The sequence below is a fragment of the Mobula birostris genome, chromosome 3 (genome assembly GCF_030028105.1).
Source record: "Mobula birostris isolate sMobBir1 chromosome 3, sMobBir1.hap1, whole genome shotgun sequence".
Classification (NCBI taxonomy): domain Eukaryota; kingdom Metazoa; phylum Chordata; class Chondrichthyes; order Myliobatiformes; family Myliobatidae; genus Mobula; species Mobula birostris.
The window spans coordinates 22,895,545-22,913,747 of NC_092372.1; positions in this window are offsets into that span (position 1 = coordinate 22,895,545).

Below are 18,203 nucleotides of genomic sequence, written 5' to 3' on the forward strand. Positions count from 1 at the left end.
AGATGAGATGAACATTTCAGCATACTGTATATGACAAAGAGATTTCAACTTCTGTTTTGGCTTGAAGGGTGTTAAGCAAATGATACAAACTATTGTGAGTATTAGAGCCCATGGAATGCCTTAAAATATAATAATGTACAAGCCTAAATCTTTGACAAGACACTAAAAAATTTCCTTAATTTTACCATGAAGTTGAATGTCGTTTGGTGAACGTGAAGTGAGCCAACACTTGAAGAAATGCTGATTCCAAACTTGCTAGATTTTTTTTTTTCACTCTCAAAGGGGATAAACATCGGCAACCCCAGTGCGCGCCTCTCAGCTGGTACTCTTGCAACCTAATCTGCCCTCCTAGCATGCTGCAGAACACACTTACTCATTTCAGATGCAATGCCAGTTACTTGCTACAGGGCATATCATATCACTCAGCACATAGTGACCCTCCAAACAAATTCCTCTCTTGTCTATTTGCTGAGCAGATCACAGATTCTTAAGCAGCCTTCCGTCATCTAAAATTGGATTATCTGTCACTTATTATTTTGTTTCCTGCAAAACTAAAGAAACCACAGTGAACAAAACAACCTTCTCTACAAAAACAAAACAATTATACTTGAAAAATATCTAATAGCATCTCAACTCTGAGTGACAAATTGACATTTCTAAACCAGAGCATTAAATATTAATATGTTGAAGCTGAAAATGTATTTTTAGTACACTTGTCTCACATATTATGTTTATAAATGTCTATAGTTCTCACAGCAATATCTGTTTAATGCTTCATCATTAAATATGACAATGCTTGAAATGTGTTAATTTATTTGGAAACCCTGTCAGAATTTTATTCAGTAGTCTGCAGAATGCTCTTTTATATTTTTCATCAATCTTTTTTTTTTCTTTCCACGTCACCCTGCTCCAGATGTGAGAGCCATAGAGTCAATGCTGCAGAATCATGAAGGACTATCAGAGTCAGTGCTGATCAGTGACTTGGCCAGTTTCCCTACGGCAAAATGCTCATAATGGGAGGCACTATTAGATAGAAACTGACAGAAGTTCTTCGTACATATTAGTAAGAAAACATAACATTACTAACACAATTACTAACTTGAAATTTGCATTATTATATGCAGCAATATTTGCCAACAGGGGATTATGGTTTGTGCATTTATCTTTGATATTAAGGTATCGTTTAACTGTTTGAGAGCTAATCTATCATTTTCAGTCTTTTAAGCAAAACGTGTTTTGAATTCATGACGTTTTCAGAATTTTAGAGTTGAATATTCTATTTTTATAACATGTTGTATACCTTCACAGAAGCAAGAGACATTGGAATTATTAAAGCTTTCTCTGTATTATTTGCACACACTTATCCCCACAAATTTACCATATAAAATTGCTATCATACATCCAAAGCAGTTAATATGACTTTTAAATAACAAACTAAATTATAACAAGACTCAGAATGGTGATAATTCTATTTGCACTTTCATATTCTTTGGTTAACCAGTATCCGCAATGAGAATGCTTGTTTTTCCAAAACTGACTTGCTAGCTCCGACAACAATCTCTCCTGCCATCCCGAACCTAGAATGGTAACTAAGGCTTCCTCCTCCTCCAGAAATCAATTAATTGACCAGTTTATCTCCTCTCCATGCCTATTTACTATACTTTGACAGAAACTGTACTGTAGGTGTCAAGGAACAACTCATCTCTTACCAACTTCCAGAAACCAGTAGGTAAAATCTCCTGGGCTTTATTTTCTGAGATATTGGATAATTTCTAATTCACTGTCTGATTTACTATTATATTCTCAGGGTACCTTTTTGTCATCTTCAACTTCTGTCATTCTTTTTTTCCAGTCTTAACTATTTTTTCCTTTTGCCTCATTATTATTGGAATATCTCTTTCTTTCTCAGTATTTATTTTGACCCTCCCTCCAGCTATCTAATTTTACTTTCCTTCTTCACCAGTACTTAACATATTTTTTCTGTATTTATATTCATAATTTTTTTATAGCCAATATTATCTGTCTGGTATTGAAGTTGGTATCAGTTTATTATTGTCACGTGTACCAAGATACAGTGAAAAGCTTGACTCGCATACAGTTCATACAGATCAAATTATTACATAGTGCATTGAGGTAGAGTAAGGTAAAAGAATAACAATGCTGAATAACAGCTACAGAGCATGTGCATTTGAAGTAAACAATAAAATGCAAGAAAGCTAAATGCCAGGAATTGCTAGAACAGCGCTAGAGACAGAGGAGGGGGACACAGTGCCAGCCTTTAGAGGTGGGATGTAGAGGTTTTGCTGGCTGCTTGCTGTGGAGAATCTAAGAGCCATCAAGACCATCACAAAGGCTGCTGAGTAAAACTCCAGATGGCTATGGATCAAGAGGTATGAGCTATGGACCAATGCTGCTGATACACAAGTCAGGGCCTCCCAGCGCCTGGGAGAGGGTATCTGATGTTGAAAGACCCAAAACACCAGTTGACCCCAGGTTACATCACTGAACGTGTGTCTCAGCACATGCTAGGATATATCTCAGCATCAAGATAATAATGATGTGGATTGTGATGTCAAGGGTTCAATTTATTACACTAAGGAATTATTTAAGAGTTTTATAAAAGCAGAGTAGAAACTGTTGTTGAGCCTGGTAGTACATGCTTTGAGGCTTTTGTATCTTCTGCCTAATGGAGATAGGTATCAGTCAAAGAATTCAACTTTGCTTTCAGTGCCGCAGCATAGCCTCTGACCACATGAAGAAAATAATATTTGAAGAGCAAGTCCTCAAACCTAGCATAAAGCTAATGGTCTACAGGACAAAATTATTGCCCAAGCTCCTGGGCCACCTATAGAAAGGCACCTCAAAGCTACTGTAAAAAAATGGCACATTACATTCATTATGGGGACAATCCCATAATTTGCCAGAGAAATTATGATAGTCAGAATCTCTCTATAGACTTTTACTGTATGTGGCCCTTTCACGATAATTTTCTTCATGAGATTATTTACAGACATAATAGTGAGATAGTATTCATAGAGCCATAGAACCATAGAACACTACAGCACAGAAAACAGGCCATTTGGCCCCTTTGGTCTGTGCCGAAGCATTATTCCACTAGTCCCATTGACCTACATCCAGTCCATAACCCTCCAGACCTCTCCCATCCATGTATCTATCCAATGTATTCTTTAAACTTAAGAGTGAGCCCGCATTTACCACATCAGATGGCAACTTATTCCATAATCCCACCACTTTCTGAGTGAAGAAGTTCCCCCTAATGTTCCCCCTAAACCTTTCCCCTTTCAACCTAGAGCCATGTTCTCTCGTATTTATCTCTCCTAATCTAAGTGGAAAGAGCTTATTCACGTTTACTCTGTCTATCTATCAAATCTCCCCTCACTCTTCTACACTCCAAGGAATAAAGTCCTAACCTGTTCAATCTTTCCTTGTAACTCAACTCCTGAAGACTCGGCAACATCCTACTAAATCTTATCTGCACTCTTTCAATCTTACTGATACCCTTTCTATGGTTAGGTGACCAGAACTGTACACAATACTCCAAATTTGGCCTCATCAATGTCTTATACAACCTCACCATAACATCCCAACTCCTATACTCAATACTTTGATTTATGAATGCCAGGATGCCAAAAGCCTTCTTTACAACACTGTCTACTTGTGACGCCACTTTCGGGGAAACTGGCGTCAGTTGTTCAGTGGTTTATGGACCATTCAGAACTAATGGTGGAGGGGAAGAAGTTGTTTCTAAAATATGTAATGTGCACCTTCAGGCTCCTGTACCTCCTCTTTAATGGTAGTAATGAGAAGAGCGCATATCCTGGATGTTAAGGGTTCTTCGTGTCGGATGCCACCTCCTTGATGCAGCCAGTGCCCATGATGGAGCTGGCTGGCTGAGTCTACAACCCTTTGTAGCTTTTTTCAGTCCTGAGCATTGACACTTTCATACCAGGCAGTGATGCAACCAATCAGTGTTTTCCAAGGTATATTTGTAGAAATTTGCTATTGTCTTTGGAGACCACATCTCCTCAGACTCTGAGTGAAGTATAGCCACTGACATGCTGTCTTTGTGGCCTTGGTCAAGGATACAGCCATTTGTTATATTCCTAGCTGTATTTGCCAGAAATGGATCAAAATTGTCAATAATTTATTAAATATTCAATATTAGACCATTTTCTAAATAGAGAGAAAATTCAAACATCAGAGGAGCTAATAGATTTAGGAGTCCTCGTGCAAGATTCTCTAAAGGTTAATTTGCAGGTTGAATCTGTGTTGAGGAAGGCAATGCCATGTTGGCATTCTTTTCAAGAAGACTAGAGGCTTTATAAAGCATTGATGAGGCTTCACTTGGCCTATTATGAGTAGTTTTGGGCCCCTTGTGCTGACATTGGAGAGCGTTCAAAAGAGGTTCACGAAAATGATTCCAGGATGGAACGGCTTGTCACGTGAAGAGCAATTGATAGCTCTGGACCTGTATCCACTTGAATTCTGAAGAATGAGGGAAGACTGTACTTCTTCCTATAGATGCTATCTGGCCTGCTGCGTTCCACCAGCATTCTGTGTGTGTTACTGTTAAGAAAAGATTTGATTTTTTCCAAAACAAACGGAGTGCACTGTTATAATTGAATTTAATTATAGTATTATGAAGTAGACCATTTTAAGATCAGCATTTTAGGACTATTTTGAAAACATGGACTGAAATATGTTCAGGGAGGTGACTGCTTACAACCATCACAATATCAATGAACCTGTGGGAGCTGTGACTGGCTACGTAGAGAAGTGCATTGAGGACATCACTGTCATTAAACACATCTTGGTGAGGGGAAATCAAAATCCATGGCTGACAGCAGAGGTGCAGGCATGGCTGAAAGTTCAGGATGCTACCGTCTGATCAGGGAATGACAGCTCCCAGATCAGCGAGAGCTGTGCTTTCCTGTGCCATCGGTAGGCAAAATTAGATTACTTACAGAGGATATACAGCCACTTCTGTGAAACCGGAGATTTGAGGTGCATGTGTTTTCCTTCCTGACTGGCTGAATGCCTTTTATGCTCAGTTTGATACTTGGAATATATGATGGTGAGTAAGACCCCCCCCGCCATGTTCCCGCCGAGAAGCAGGCAGTCTGTCTGGCCACAGCTGATGTGAGGAAGACCCTAGCTAGGGTCAAATCATGTAAAGACGTGGGACCTGATAACATACCTTGTCAGGTGCTGAGGGACTGAGGCGTCGAGAGACCAAGTTAACAGAGGTTCTGGTAGACATCTTCAGTATTTCTCTGGAACCCTCCACTGTCTCCTCAGGCTTCAAGGCAGCCACCATCATACCAATACCCAAGAGAGCAACAGTAACCTGCATTAATGACTACCATCCAGCGGCACTGACCTCAACAAAAATGAATTACTTTGAGTGGCTAGTTGTGAATTGCATTAAACCCCATCTTGCTGGTACATTGGACCTTTTCCAGTTTGCTTATTGCTCAAATTGGTCCACTGACGATGCCATGGTCTCTGCATTCCACTCCACCTTGTCCCTCCAGCCAGGATGCTGTTTCTCAACTTCAGCTCGGCACTTAATATGATCATCTTCCTGAAACTGCTGGGTATACTGCCCTTGTTGGGTCTCAGTACCTCTCTCTATAACTGAATCCTGGACTTCTTGCAGAAATATCTCTAGTTCCATCATGATGAGCTACACTACTGCCAGGGCAGCGTTCTCAGTCCATTACTGATGCATGACTGCACTGCCAGATCCTCAAACAACAGGAATTCTGCAGATGCTGGAAATTCAAGCAACACACATCAAAGTTGCTGGTGAACACAGCAGACCAGGTAGCATCTCTAGGAAGAGGTACAGTCGACGTTTCAGGCCGAAACCCTTCGTCAGGACTAACTGAAGGAAGAGTCCTGACGAAGGGTCTCGGCCTGAAACATCGACTGTACCTCTTCCTAGAGATGCTGCCTGGCCTGCTGCGTTCACTGCCAGATCCTCCTTGATTTGAGTGATCAAGTTCACTGATGATACAACAAGGGTTGGCCTCATCAGTGATGGCGACAAGATGGCGTACAGAGAGGAGGTAGAATGCCTGGTAGAATAGTGCGAGCACAACAACTTAAGTTTCAACATTGACAAGACTAAATATATGATTGTGGACAGGAAAGGTGCAGTCTGATTACTCCACACTGCATATACACACTCTTCCATGGAGCACCAACTCTCTGGGAGTGCACTTAATGGAGGATCTCACCTGATCCTTCAACACCACCTCTTTGGCGAAGAAATCACAGCAGTATCTCCCCATTTCCTGAGGAGATGGAGGTGAGTGAGGCTGCCACCCAACCCCCATCCTAAGCAATTCTTACATGAGCACCATTGAGAGCGTCCTGTCTGGCTGTATTCCCATTTGGTATGGGAATTGCAAGTCACCCGACACATGTCTCTACAAAGGATTGTGAAGACGGCTGAGAGATTATCAGGGTCTCTCTTCCACCCATCAGAGATACTGATCAGGAGCACCGCATACGCAGGGCCCTTAGTATTGTCAATGATCCCTCCCATCTGTCCAACAATTTCATTGACTTCCCCCCCACCACCACCACCATCAGGAGGTACCGTTGCATTAGGACAAGAACTGTCAGGAGAGAAACAGCTTCTTCCCCAGGATGTAAGACTACTGAACTCCTTACCAGCACCCAGGTACCATTACATATGTAGCACCATTAGTGATATGCTGTTTACTTTTTCACTTGTGTCGTAAATGCACCTTATTATGTGTTAATTTATTTGTGGTAATATTACTTTATGTGTATCTGTGTGAGTTATATGTACTGTGTTGTGCACCTTAGTCCAGTGTTTCGTTTGGTGGTCTACATATGTATGGTTGAATAACAATAAAGTCAACTTGAAAACCTTTTATGTTACAGATTTAAGCTTAAAATTTAGAAAATCAGATTTTGCGATTTTTGGATTTTGATCTTCCCAGCTTTTAATAATTTGCATGTACCTTTGCAATTTAGATTTTTTTTTGCTATTTTATTTTGACTCAATAAAATGGATAATGTCTGTCAGGAGAAGAAGTAAGTTGGATGTCTAAAGAAGTGCCTGCTATGTATGAGATTTTAAATATAGCACAGATATGTGTAATTTCATATTAAATGGATGATATGAACTGGAGTGAATTGGACAAAGGAAAAAAAATTGCTGGACCATTCAGCAATAACAGTGTAGTTCTATAATTGAGTCATCATGGGCAATGGAGAGTATTGCAGATTCCATTTAAGATTGGGTGCAATGTTCTGAATAATGGAATTATTCATTTCTGTCTTCAGTTTTATTGATCCCATGTGAATTATATAAATGCCATTTTAAACCTTCCAAACTTTTTGTAGGTTCAAATACTCTGAAATATAATTTAAATCTTTATAGATCAACCTATCAAGGAAGATTATTTTAGCAAGGGTGACTTCAATACAGAAAGGTAGACTGCCTTCTGCAAGTTGAAATCAAATGTTGCTTTGAAAAGTAATGGAATCACTCACTGATACAATTTATAGATCAAATTGTTATGACAAACAACAAGGATAAAAGTGAACTGTAGTGGTTCAGGAGGAATATGATTTACCGTCTGCTCATGACAATAAGGAAAGGCAGTAAATGTTGGTTTTCCCAGACATATCTAGCATTGGAATATATTTAATATTCCAATGTACCTTACTCGGAAGCATTTATTGGGAGAATGTATAAGCATATGAGGGGAAAAAGGAATGGAAGACTATGCTATTAAATTAAGATGCCAAATGGAAGAAGGAACCTAAAATGGAGGATAAATGGTGGCGTGGACAGGTCAGGATGAACAGCTGCTTCTTTAACCATATGTTATAGTGGACAAGATTTTGAGGGGTTTGGATAAAATAAATGCAAGCAGGCTTTTTCCATGGAGGTTGAATGGAACTACAGGCAGAGGTCATGGGTTAAGGGTGAATGGTGAGAAGTTTAAGGGGAACATGAAGGGAAATTTCTTCACTACTCATGAGAATGTGGAATGAGCTGCCAGCCCAAGTGGTCCATGCAAGCTCAATTTCGACTCTTAAGCAAAGTTCAGATAGGTACATTGATGGTCAGAGTTTGGGGGGGCTCTGTTTCTGGTGCAGGTCAATTGGAGAAGGCAGCTTAAATGGTTTTGGTATGGACTACATGGGCCGAAGGGCCTGCTTCTGTATTTAACTTTTCTATGAGTCACTCTCTGTTCTAATCTTGTGTACTTTACTGCCTGATTTAGTATTCCTTGTTATGAACGAATAAAGCTATTGCTTTTTAATTACCGCTAGTGCTCAGTTTATTAAGCTTGAAATATTGCTTCTTAGACCATATATACATATTGTGCACAGCTCAGGTCATAGTACTGATCCCAGTGTAGATCATTAGCCTATTCTGCCAAATAAATTCAATACCTACTATCTCTCTACCTTTCAGCTTGTTCCCTGTCTAGTTCAGAAGGTTGACTACAATTCCATACACATCTTATTTTTCTAAAACTCTTGAGCTATTATGTGGTCAATACAAACAACATTTTCTCTTTCAACAGTAAACAATTGTGGCAAGTTTCTCGGTCTAATTCCTGTATTTGAAAACAAAGGGCACGATGTCACCTTGGAAGTGGCTTCATGACATTCTTACAAATTAGACTTGAAATTGTAGGTAGTGGTCAAAACTGTGCAAACTCGAAGTTCAAAAGTTCAAAGTAAATTTTATTATCGAAGTACATATATGTCACCATATATAACCCTGAGATTCATTTTCTTGTGGGCATACTCAACAAATCTATAAGGTATTAACTACAACATAATCGCTAAAAGACTGCTCAACTAGGGCATTCAACCAGAGTGCAGAAGACAACAAACCGTGCAAGTGCAAAAAGAATAAATAATAATAATAAATAAATAAACAATAAATACTGAGAACATGAGATGAAGAGTCTTTGAAAGTGAGTCCATTGGTCGTGGGAATATTTCAATGACTGGGCAAGTGACGCTGAGTGAAGTTATTCCCTTTGGTTCAAGAGCCTGATGGTTGATGGATAGTAACATTTCCTGAACCGGATGGTGCAAATCCTAAGGCTCTTGTACCTTCTTCCTGATGGCAACAGTGAGAAAAGATCATGTCCTGCGTGGTGGGAGTCTCTGATGATAGAAGCTACTTTCCTGTATCAATGTTTCATGTAGAAGTGCTCAATGGTTGGGAGGCTTTAACTGTGATGGACTGAGCCACATCCATTATTTCTTGTAGCATTTGCCATGCAAGGGCATTATATAAATCTGCTTTTTTTCTGAGTATCAAATTTATAGATCTCAGAACATAGAACATAACAACACAGTACAGCACTTCAGCCCACGATGTTGTGCCAAACTTTTAACTTACTCTAAGATGAATTTAAGCCTTTCCACCCACATAGCTCCCCATTTTGCTTTCACCCATGGGACTATCTAAGAATTTCTTCAATGCCTCTAATGTAGCTGTCTCTACCACCATCCCTGTCAGGGGGTTCCACATACCCTCTACTCGCTGCAAAGATCTTACCTCTGAAGCCTCTCCAATAATTTCCTCCAGGCAACTTAAAGTTAGGCACTTGCATTAGCCATTTCCGCTTCGGGAAATAGTCTCTGACTATCCAGTCATTTGCTGACCCTTATTATCTTGTACACCTCTATCAAGTCACCTTTCAACCACCTTCACTCCAAAGACAAAAGCCCCAGCTAGCTCAACCTATCTTCATAATACATGTCCTGTAGTGCAGCCAACATCCCAGTAATCCTCCTCTGCACCTTCTCTAAAGCTTCCACATACCTTCCTACAATGAGACGGGCAAAACTGAACACAATATTGAAGTGTAGTCCAACCAGGATTTTGTAGAGCTGTAACGTTACTTTTCATCTTTTGACCTCAATTCCCCAACAAATGACGGCCTACACATCATACACCTTCTTAACAACCCTATCAACTTGCGTGGCAAGCTTGAGGGATCTATGGACAAGGACCCCAAGAGTCCTTTGTTCCTCCACTCTGCTGAGAATCCAGCCATTAACCCTGGACTCTGCTCAAAATCAGACCATTAAACATCACATATCGCTGTGTGGCAGCTGCAATTACCAGCTGCACCATCAACCGGGCATATTAAAGTGTCCTGTAGCCAACCATCCTCCTGATAATCTGGCAAACGACTGAGCTGTTGCATTACACCAGCCTAAGTAGATGGGGCTGGATAATTGGATTGTGCCATTCTGCCACAACCAGAGAGGTATTCTCTGGAGCTGCTTCTTTTTAAGGAGAGGAATGAATTCTCTCCCATGCAATTTACTATGGACTGGCCAGCATTGAATATAACCCCACAGTCAGGAGATGAGTGGTGTCTCTTGGTTTGAGGAGTATTTACTATGGTGTTGTAACCAAGTTTGCTTCTGTTTAGCTGGTTCAAGTTTGGATTCTAGAACAGTTCTGCTGAGTTTGTAAACATTTTGGGTAAATAAAACCCCTATTTTTTTCACCTTTACCTGCTCTCCCAGTTTTATGCTTACCCTGGTCCTTCACATGCTGTTTTACTTCACTAAAGCACATAAAAGCGATGAATTTAAATGATGATAAGTATTGACTATTTTTGAACAAGGCTCTATGATTTCAATAAGAATCCCTGAACATGATATAAGTAGCAGAATCAACATAATAGATACAGGAAATCTTTACATTGTTCCAAACGCCAGTTGGGAGGAGCATAAGAATATCAAACTAGAAAAAAAAATCTTAGGTATGTTAGCTAATATCTTGCATTGTGCTTGCGTGACAATTTCTGTCTTGGTTACCTAGTTGGAAATCAAAAAATAAACTGCAAATACTGAAAATCTAAAACAAAAACATAAAATGTTTCGGACACTAATTCCTCATTCTGTATCCATCATTCATCTGTAACATTAGCTCTGCTTGTTTTTATTTCCTTTCCTTTGTTTCTCTCTCTTGAAGTGGAGGACATATCCAACCTGAATGATTTGGGCCTGTTCTCCTGCTCTGCATTTCACATCTTCCACTTCCTTATGTCCATATTCTTTTGTCTCTGTTCTCACTCACTAACTGCTCCAATTCACTTATTGATTTTACTTTACTTTACTTTTTTACTTTACTTTATTGTTGCCAAACAATTGATATTAGAGCGTACAATCACCACAGCGATACCTGATTCTGTGCTTCGCACTCCCTGCAGTACAAATCGATAGTAAATATGAAAAATTTAAATTATAAATCATAAATAGAAAATAGAAAAGGGAAAGTAAGGTAGTGCAAAACAACCAAGAGGCAGGTCCAGATATTTGGACGGTATGGCCCAGATCCGGGTCAGGATCCGTTCAGCAGTCTTATCACAGTTGGAAAGAAGCTGTTCCCAAATCTGGCCATATAAGTCTTCAAGCTCCTGAGCCTTCTCCCAAAGGGAAGAGGGACGAAAGGTGTGTTGGCTGGGTGGGTCGTATTCTTGATTATTCTGGCAGCACTGCTCCGACAGCATGCAGTGTAAAGTGAGTCCAAGGACGGAAGATTGGTTTGCGTGATGTGCTGGGCTGTGTTCACGATCTTCTGCAGTTTCTTCGGGTCTTGGATGGGACAACTTCCGTAGCAGGTTGTCATGCACCCTAGAAGAATGCTTTCTACGGTGCATCTATAAAAATTAGTGAGGGTTTTAGGGGACAGGCCAAATTTCTTTAGCTTTCTCTGGAAATAAAGACACTGGTGGGCCTTCTTGGCAGTGGACTCTGCTTGATCCCATGTTAACAGACTATCAGAATCAAGTGATTCATCATAGACTTATGTCATGGAAACTGATTTGTGGCAGCAGTAGAACTCAATAACAAGAAGACTGCTATAAATTGCAAACTAATAGTGCAATATAAAGGAATAATGATGCTGTGCTCATGAGTTCATGGACCATTCAGAAATAACATGGTGAAAAGAAAAGCTCTTCCTAAATCATTAAGTGAGGACCTTCAGGCTCCTATATTTCCTCCATGACAGAAGTAACAAGAAGATGGCATATCTTGGATAGTGAATGTCCTTTGTAATGGATACTTTCATCATGAGGTAGTGGCTCTTGAAAATGTCCTCAATGATGGGGAGGGATGTGCCTGTGATGGAGGTGGCTGAGTCTACAACAACCTCCAGCCTCATGTTTACTGCAGTTTTACCCTATAAGAGACATGCCCCTCTCCCACCCTCAATGCACTTTCGCTCGCTTCCTTTGTTACACAGTCATGTGTATTTTGTTTTGTTTGTTTCCTTTCCATTTCTGATGAAGGATTTCCAACCTAAAGCATTGACTCAGTTTCCCTTCTCATAGTTGTGGCCTCACCTGCTATGTTTCCAGCATTTGCTTTTCATTATGGTCATAGGGCTGTGAGTTGTGCAGCTGTGTGAGTGTGTGTGTGTGTGTGTGTGTGTGAGCGTGTGTGCGCGCGCGCATCTGTTTTTATCGGTGCGGTAGGAAAATAAGACTATAAGACGTAGGAGCAGTGTTAGGTCCTTTGCCTGTTACTGGGTTCGGATATGGCCCAAGTGCGGAGTGAGGGACGCTGAAGCAGGCCGATAGATCACAGACTTTAATGCGAACAGCGTTAAAGAGAAAAAGAAAACAATAAAAGCTAGGCCAAACAAAGCCATTAACTAAAACTCTCAAATGGAAAACGAAGCCTACACTGCCGCTGAAAAAGAACAAATAAGAATAAAGTGAATACCGCTAGTCTTCAGAATCAGTTGACTCGACAGTCCAATTTCTCAGGCAAGGCGGAATGCAAGCAGGCAGCAAAGCGTTGCTGTGTCCAAGTCTCGATGAATACTACGATGGAATGAATGAAGTTAAATGCTATCACAATGAAATAATAATTAGCTGACATGTGCATATCCACGAGCACAATTGCCATATCTACTGCGCTGCCAAATCCATGGTTGTGACAGGGACCCCTCTCTTGGCCCAGCCCCTGAGGCTCTACAGACCTGAGTCTGCTGGAAGTCCCAGATAAGGAACTCGTCCAAGATGTCCTTCAGTGATGCTGGTAGATAGGTGCCATGGTGTGCACTGCCAATATTGGAGCCAAAGACTTACATGTAGAGACAGAAATAACAAGAGCTGTTACAGAGGTAGCTCGATCAAGTGACACTGTGAGATTACCCTCCAACTGGAGCTAATCGGGCATCTGTTTCAACAATAAAACTAACACAGAATCCCTGTGCCTAAACAGAAAGCACCAGGAAACCACATTACAAAGAGAGAGTGGCTCGAGAAAAACACAAGGAACTCTTAAACCATTAAAAACTGTTGTTAAGCAATAATTAATCTATTCAGATGCTCGAAAAACCTCAGAGCCCAATGCTCTGTGATGTCCTGCACAGGCCTGAAGAAGTCACTACAGGCCCGCATCCCTATAGCTGGCACCTGATGGCCCAGGAAAACCTGAAAATCCGAGACCCAGGAATGACTCGAGAGACCTGAGGAACTTGAGAGGGAGGCGTGGGGAACCCGAGAGGCAGGGAGACTCGGGGACTCAGAGAGACTGAGAGACCTGGGAACCCCAATAGACTGAGATCAAAAAATCTTGGGTGGGAACGAGATGGAGGCTTAGGAGTCCTCGAGATAGGAAGGACATTGAAAACCCCTAAACACATTGAATAAGCCTTGGAAACGTTTGGAAAAAGAAAACCTTGGGAACATAGAGAAAAGTCCTTGGGAAACCTTGAAACCATGAAACCTAAGACCTAGAGAAGGAACTTTTTGAAATCTTGCTCAGTGTTTTTCCAGAGGCAATTAGGATATACTCTCAGTTTTACAGATTAACACAGCATAGACAGATTTCTTTCATTGCTAAACTAACTGGTTCCCTGTAGATCTGTTTAATCCAGGCAACCTGTTCATATTCTATATCTTTGACCTGGCCCAAGAATCTGCTCATAACAATTATTTGTACCAAACTTTGAACCACAGATCCATTTAGAATGTATAAATAGCCTATCTGACATTAATAAATGGGTGATTAATCATTTAATGTTTCAGAGATGTAAAATCCATTTCAATAGATACGGGTCAAATTTGACCCGTAACAGCCTCAATATACAAAAATTTGTAGCACCTGTACAAAAGTATAACATTTTTAAATATTTTCATTTTTGCGCATTTTGGGTCACTTTAGGAAAAGTCATCAAATTTTGGCTCAAAAAATGGCATTTAGGGTGTTTTTACTGCTGTCAAATGTCAAAACAGGTCAAATTTGACCCGAACGGTATGTAAGGGTTATTTTGTGACATGAAAGTTCAGTTTTCCCAGTCTGTACCATGACTTTCATCAAGAGGTTAAAAATACTCTTGATAGGGCTACTTTACTTCAGTATCTGCACACTACAGTCAGGGATCGGCTTTTGGAGTAGGGCTCTTCCGGAATTTACACTTGTTGAATCAACTAATAAGCTTGCTTGAAGTGCTCATTTGTTATGCAGACCTGAGTCACTGGACCCCAAAGCTGGGAACCTGGACACTTGTGACTTGAAAAGCTTGGAATGGATAGCGGAGAAACTAAATGTAGACTACTTGGTAGGTAGACTCGGGACTCTTGGAATGTAGAGGCAGGACATGCACTGAGAATAGAAGGCACTCTCTTCTCAAGCCACCAATATCAAAACGTCACTGTTCAAACTTTGCTGGGTCTATTACTTGGCAAGATACTTCTGTCACGCTGGAGACAGAAGCAAGAGTTCATACGTAGGAGTTCCAATGGAACATTGTTGCCTCAACAAATCACTCTGACCAATAAATCTCATGGCTAAGGTCAGCTGCTCCGTCTCCGCTCGGTTCATCTTTGTGTGGTCGAGACTTGCTGTTACCGGGTTCGAATATAACCCAAGTGCGGAGTGAGAGGCACTGAAGCAGGCTGATAGATCACAAACTTCAAAGCGAACAGTGTTAAAGGGAAAAAGAAAACAATAAACGCTAGGCCAAACAAAGCCATTAACTAGAACTCTCAAATGGAAACCGAAGCCTATACTGCAGCTGAAAAAAGAACAAATTAGAATAAAGCGAATACTGCTAGTCTTCAGATTCAGTTGACTCGACAGTCCAATTTCTCAGGCAAGGCGGAATGCAAGCAGGCAGTGAAACGTTGCTGTGTCCAAGTTTTGACAAATACTAAGTTGGAATGAATGGAATTAAATACTATCACAATGAAATGATAATTAGCTGATGCGTACATATTAATGAGTGCAATTGCCGTATTTACTGTGCTGCCGATTCTGTGGTTGTGACATTGGCTCATCAAGTCAGTTCCCCATTTCATCATTGCTGATTATTTACCTTCTCTACCTCATTCTCCCATCTTCTCCCCATAACCTTTCACACTCTTACTAATCAAGAACCTATCATCCTCTGCCTTAAGTACACCCAATGGTCTAGCCTCCACAGCCACAATGAATTCCACAGATTCACCACCCTCTAGCTAAAGAAATTCCTCCTCAGCTTGTTTCTAAATGGCCGTCCCTCTATTCTAAGGCTCTTCCCTCTGGTCCTAGACTCTCCCACCATAGGAAATATCCTCTCCATATCCACTCTATCAAGGCCTTTCAACATTTGATAGGTTTCAATGAGATCCCCTTCATTCTTCTAAATTAGATGAGTACAGGAACCATCAAAGTCTCCTCATACAATAACCCTTTAATTCCTGGAATCATTCTCATGAAACTCCTCTGAATCCTCTTCAATGTCATCACATCCTTTCGTAGATAAAGGGCCCAAAACTGTTCACAATACTCCAAGTGAGGCCTCAGCTGTGCCTTATAAAACCTTAACATTACATCCTTGCTTTTATATTCTAACACTCTTGAAATGAATGCTAAACTAACCACAGACTCAACCTGCAAATTAAACTTTAGGGAATCCTTCACATGAACTCCCAAGTCCGTTTGTAACGATGATTTTTGAATTTTCTCCCTGTTTATAAAATGGTCAATGCTTTTATTCCTTCTACCAAAGTATTGAATTCAATGACACATAACATAAAAAGAATCGATCCCAACACTAGTCAACCAGAAAAGGGCCCCTTTATCACCCCACTTTCTCTCCTGCCAATCAGCCAATGGTCTATCCCTGCTAGCATTTTCCTGTATAACCATTAGCCCTTAACTTGTTAAGCAGCCTCCTGTGCGGCATCTTGTAAAAGGCCTTCTGAAAATCCAAGTACACAATATCCACAGATTCTCTTTTGTCTATATTGCTTGTTATTTCCTCAAAGAGATCCGAGCAAGATTTTCCCTTAAGGAAACCACGTTGACTTCGGCCTAATTTATCATGTGCCTTCAAGAACCCTGAGACCTCATCGTTAACAATCAACTCCAATGAATTCCCAGCCATGAGGTCAGACTAATAGGCCTACAATTTTCGTTCTTCTGCCTCCCACCTTTCCTGAAGAGTGGTGTGACATTTAAAATTTCCCAGTCCTCCGGAACATGCCAGGTCTACACTCCTGCATTGACATTACAGTCAGTCTTCTTTCATTGCTTTATATTTGCATCTGATGGTTCTCTTTGCCTTCTGCGATAATATGATATTTCTATTACTTTTCACCCTCTCCTGCAAGGTTTCCAGAGCAGCATCCCCAGACCTTGAAGCCCCCCTCTTTCCCATGCTGCATGATTCATCACTCTTTACCAGCCTGGGTTCACTCCCCCTGCAATTCCCAGAATACAATGAAGTAAGTGGCTGTAAGGAATGTGAGAATATGGGTCAAATTTAACTAGCGCTAACAAGCTACGATATTCAGCCCCTGTGGATTTAAGCAGCCAATCAACAGAATGATTAGTGCTGGCTCTATACAGGAATTATTATGATGAGCAGTCTGTACAAAGTTGGCATTCTGTCTTCATTGCAATCAACTTTTATGGGTTATTCGTGCATCGTGATCCCATTACCTATTTTTGGTTGCTATCCAATTTAGCCCTGATTGTATTTTTTTTTCTTCACTTCACTTTCCAATTAGCCTTCTGAATACACATTCCCTAGCTGAGAGGTTCAAAATGCTCCAGACTGAAAACACTGTCAAGGGCACTTCCAACAATTCATTAGTTAACTCATCAATAGATGAACGTCAATGATCGGACTGCATCAGTTTGCTTTCACCTTGCTCCCTTTTCAAGGAATCTGGTCAAAGCTCAGCAAGCCATCAATGTAAAGAGGGGAAGGAAAGCTATGTTATAATACTTGTTGTTGCTGAATTCAGACTTTTCCATTCAATAGAGCAGTGTTCACACAGCATAGTAAACTCTAAACTGTCTCAAGATATTATTCAAAATTAACATACATAGTTTATGCTTATTATCTCGCAAATAAAGAACATTTGAGTTTGACTGTCTAAAGTAATACATCATGTGAAATTCAAACAAATATAAAATCCTTCTCTGCAGCATTTAATTGGATTATTCAAGCCACTGTATTGTTAGATTTATTCCGAGTCACCTGCTTTCTTATGCACAACAGTATATTAATATGTACAGATGCATTGGGGCCACACTAGACATGGAGAGCAAATCTGTTCTCTTAATGAGATACTTATGCAGCAGAAAGTACAATAGTGAGAATAAACAATTTATTATCACAGCAGGACTTCTATATTGCAAATCCAGATATGAGTCTGTGTGTTTAGCAATTAATTTCACCATACCGCAAGTCCATGGTAACTCACCTACCTCAGATTTAGCTCAAGTGGTTCACTTTTAATCATCGGGTCCACAGTGCAGCCTGTAATTTCTATAATCCTTAGGAACTACTTACATAGTTCTTTTCCACTGTACCATGGTCTATTCTCGCATACTTGACATAAAATCATCACACTGTTCAAGATTCAAGATTCAAGGTTGTTTAATGTCATTGCCAGTACATAAGTATAAAGGAGAATGAAATAATTGTTACTCCGGATCTGTGCAGCACAGAAAAAAATACAGTAAGATAAAGAACACAATAATAAAGAAAACACAATAAATATAAATAAATAAGATGGCTTATATGCACAGATTGATTTTATGTGCATAAATATATGTAACTGGGTGACCGTCGAATCTTATTCATTATCGTTAAAAGTGTACCTAGGCATCCATCCGAGTAATGCTAGATCAGTTGTCTG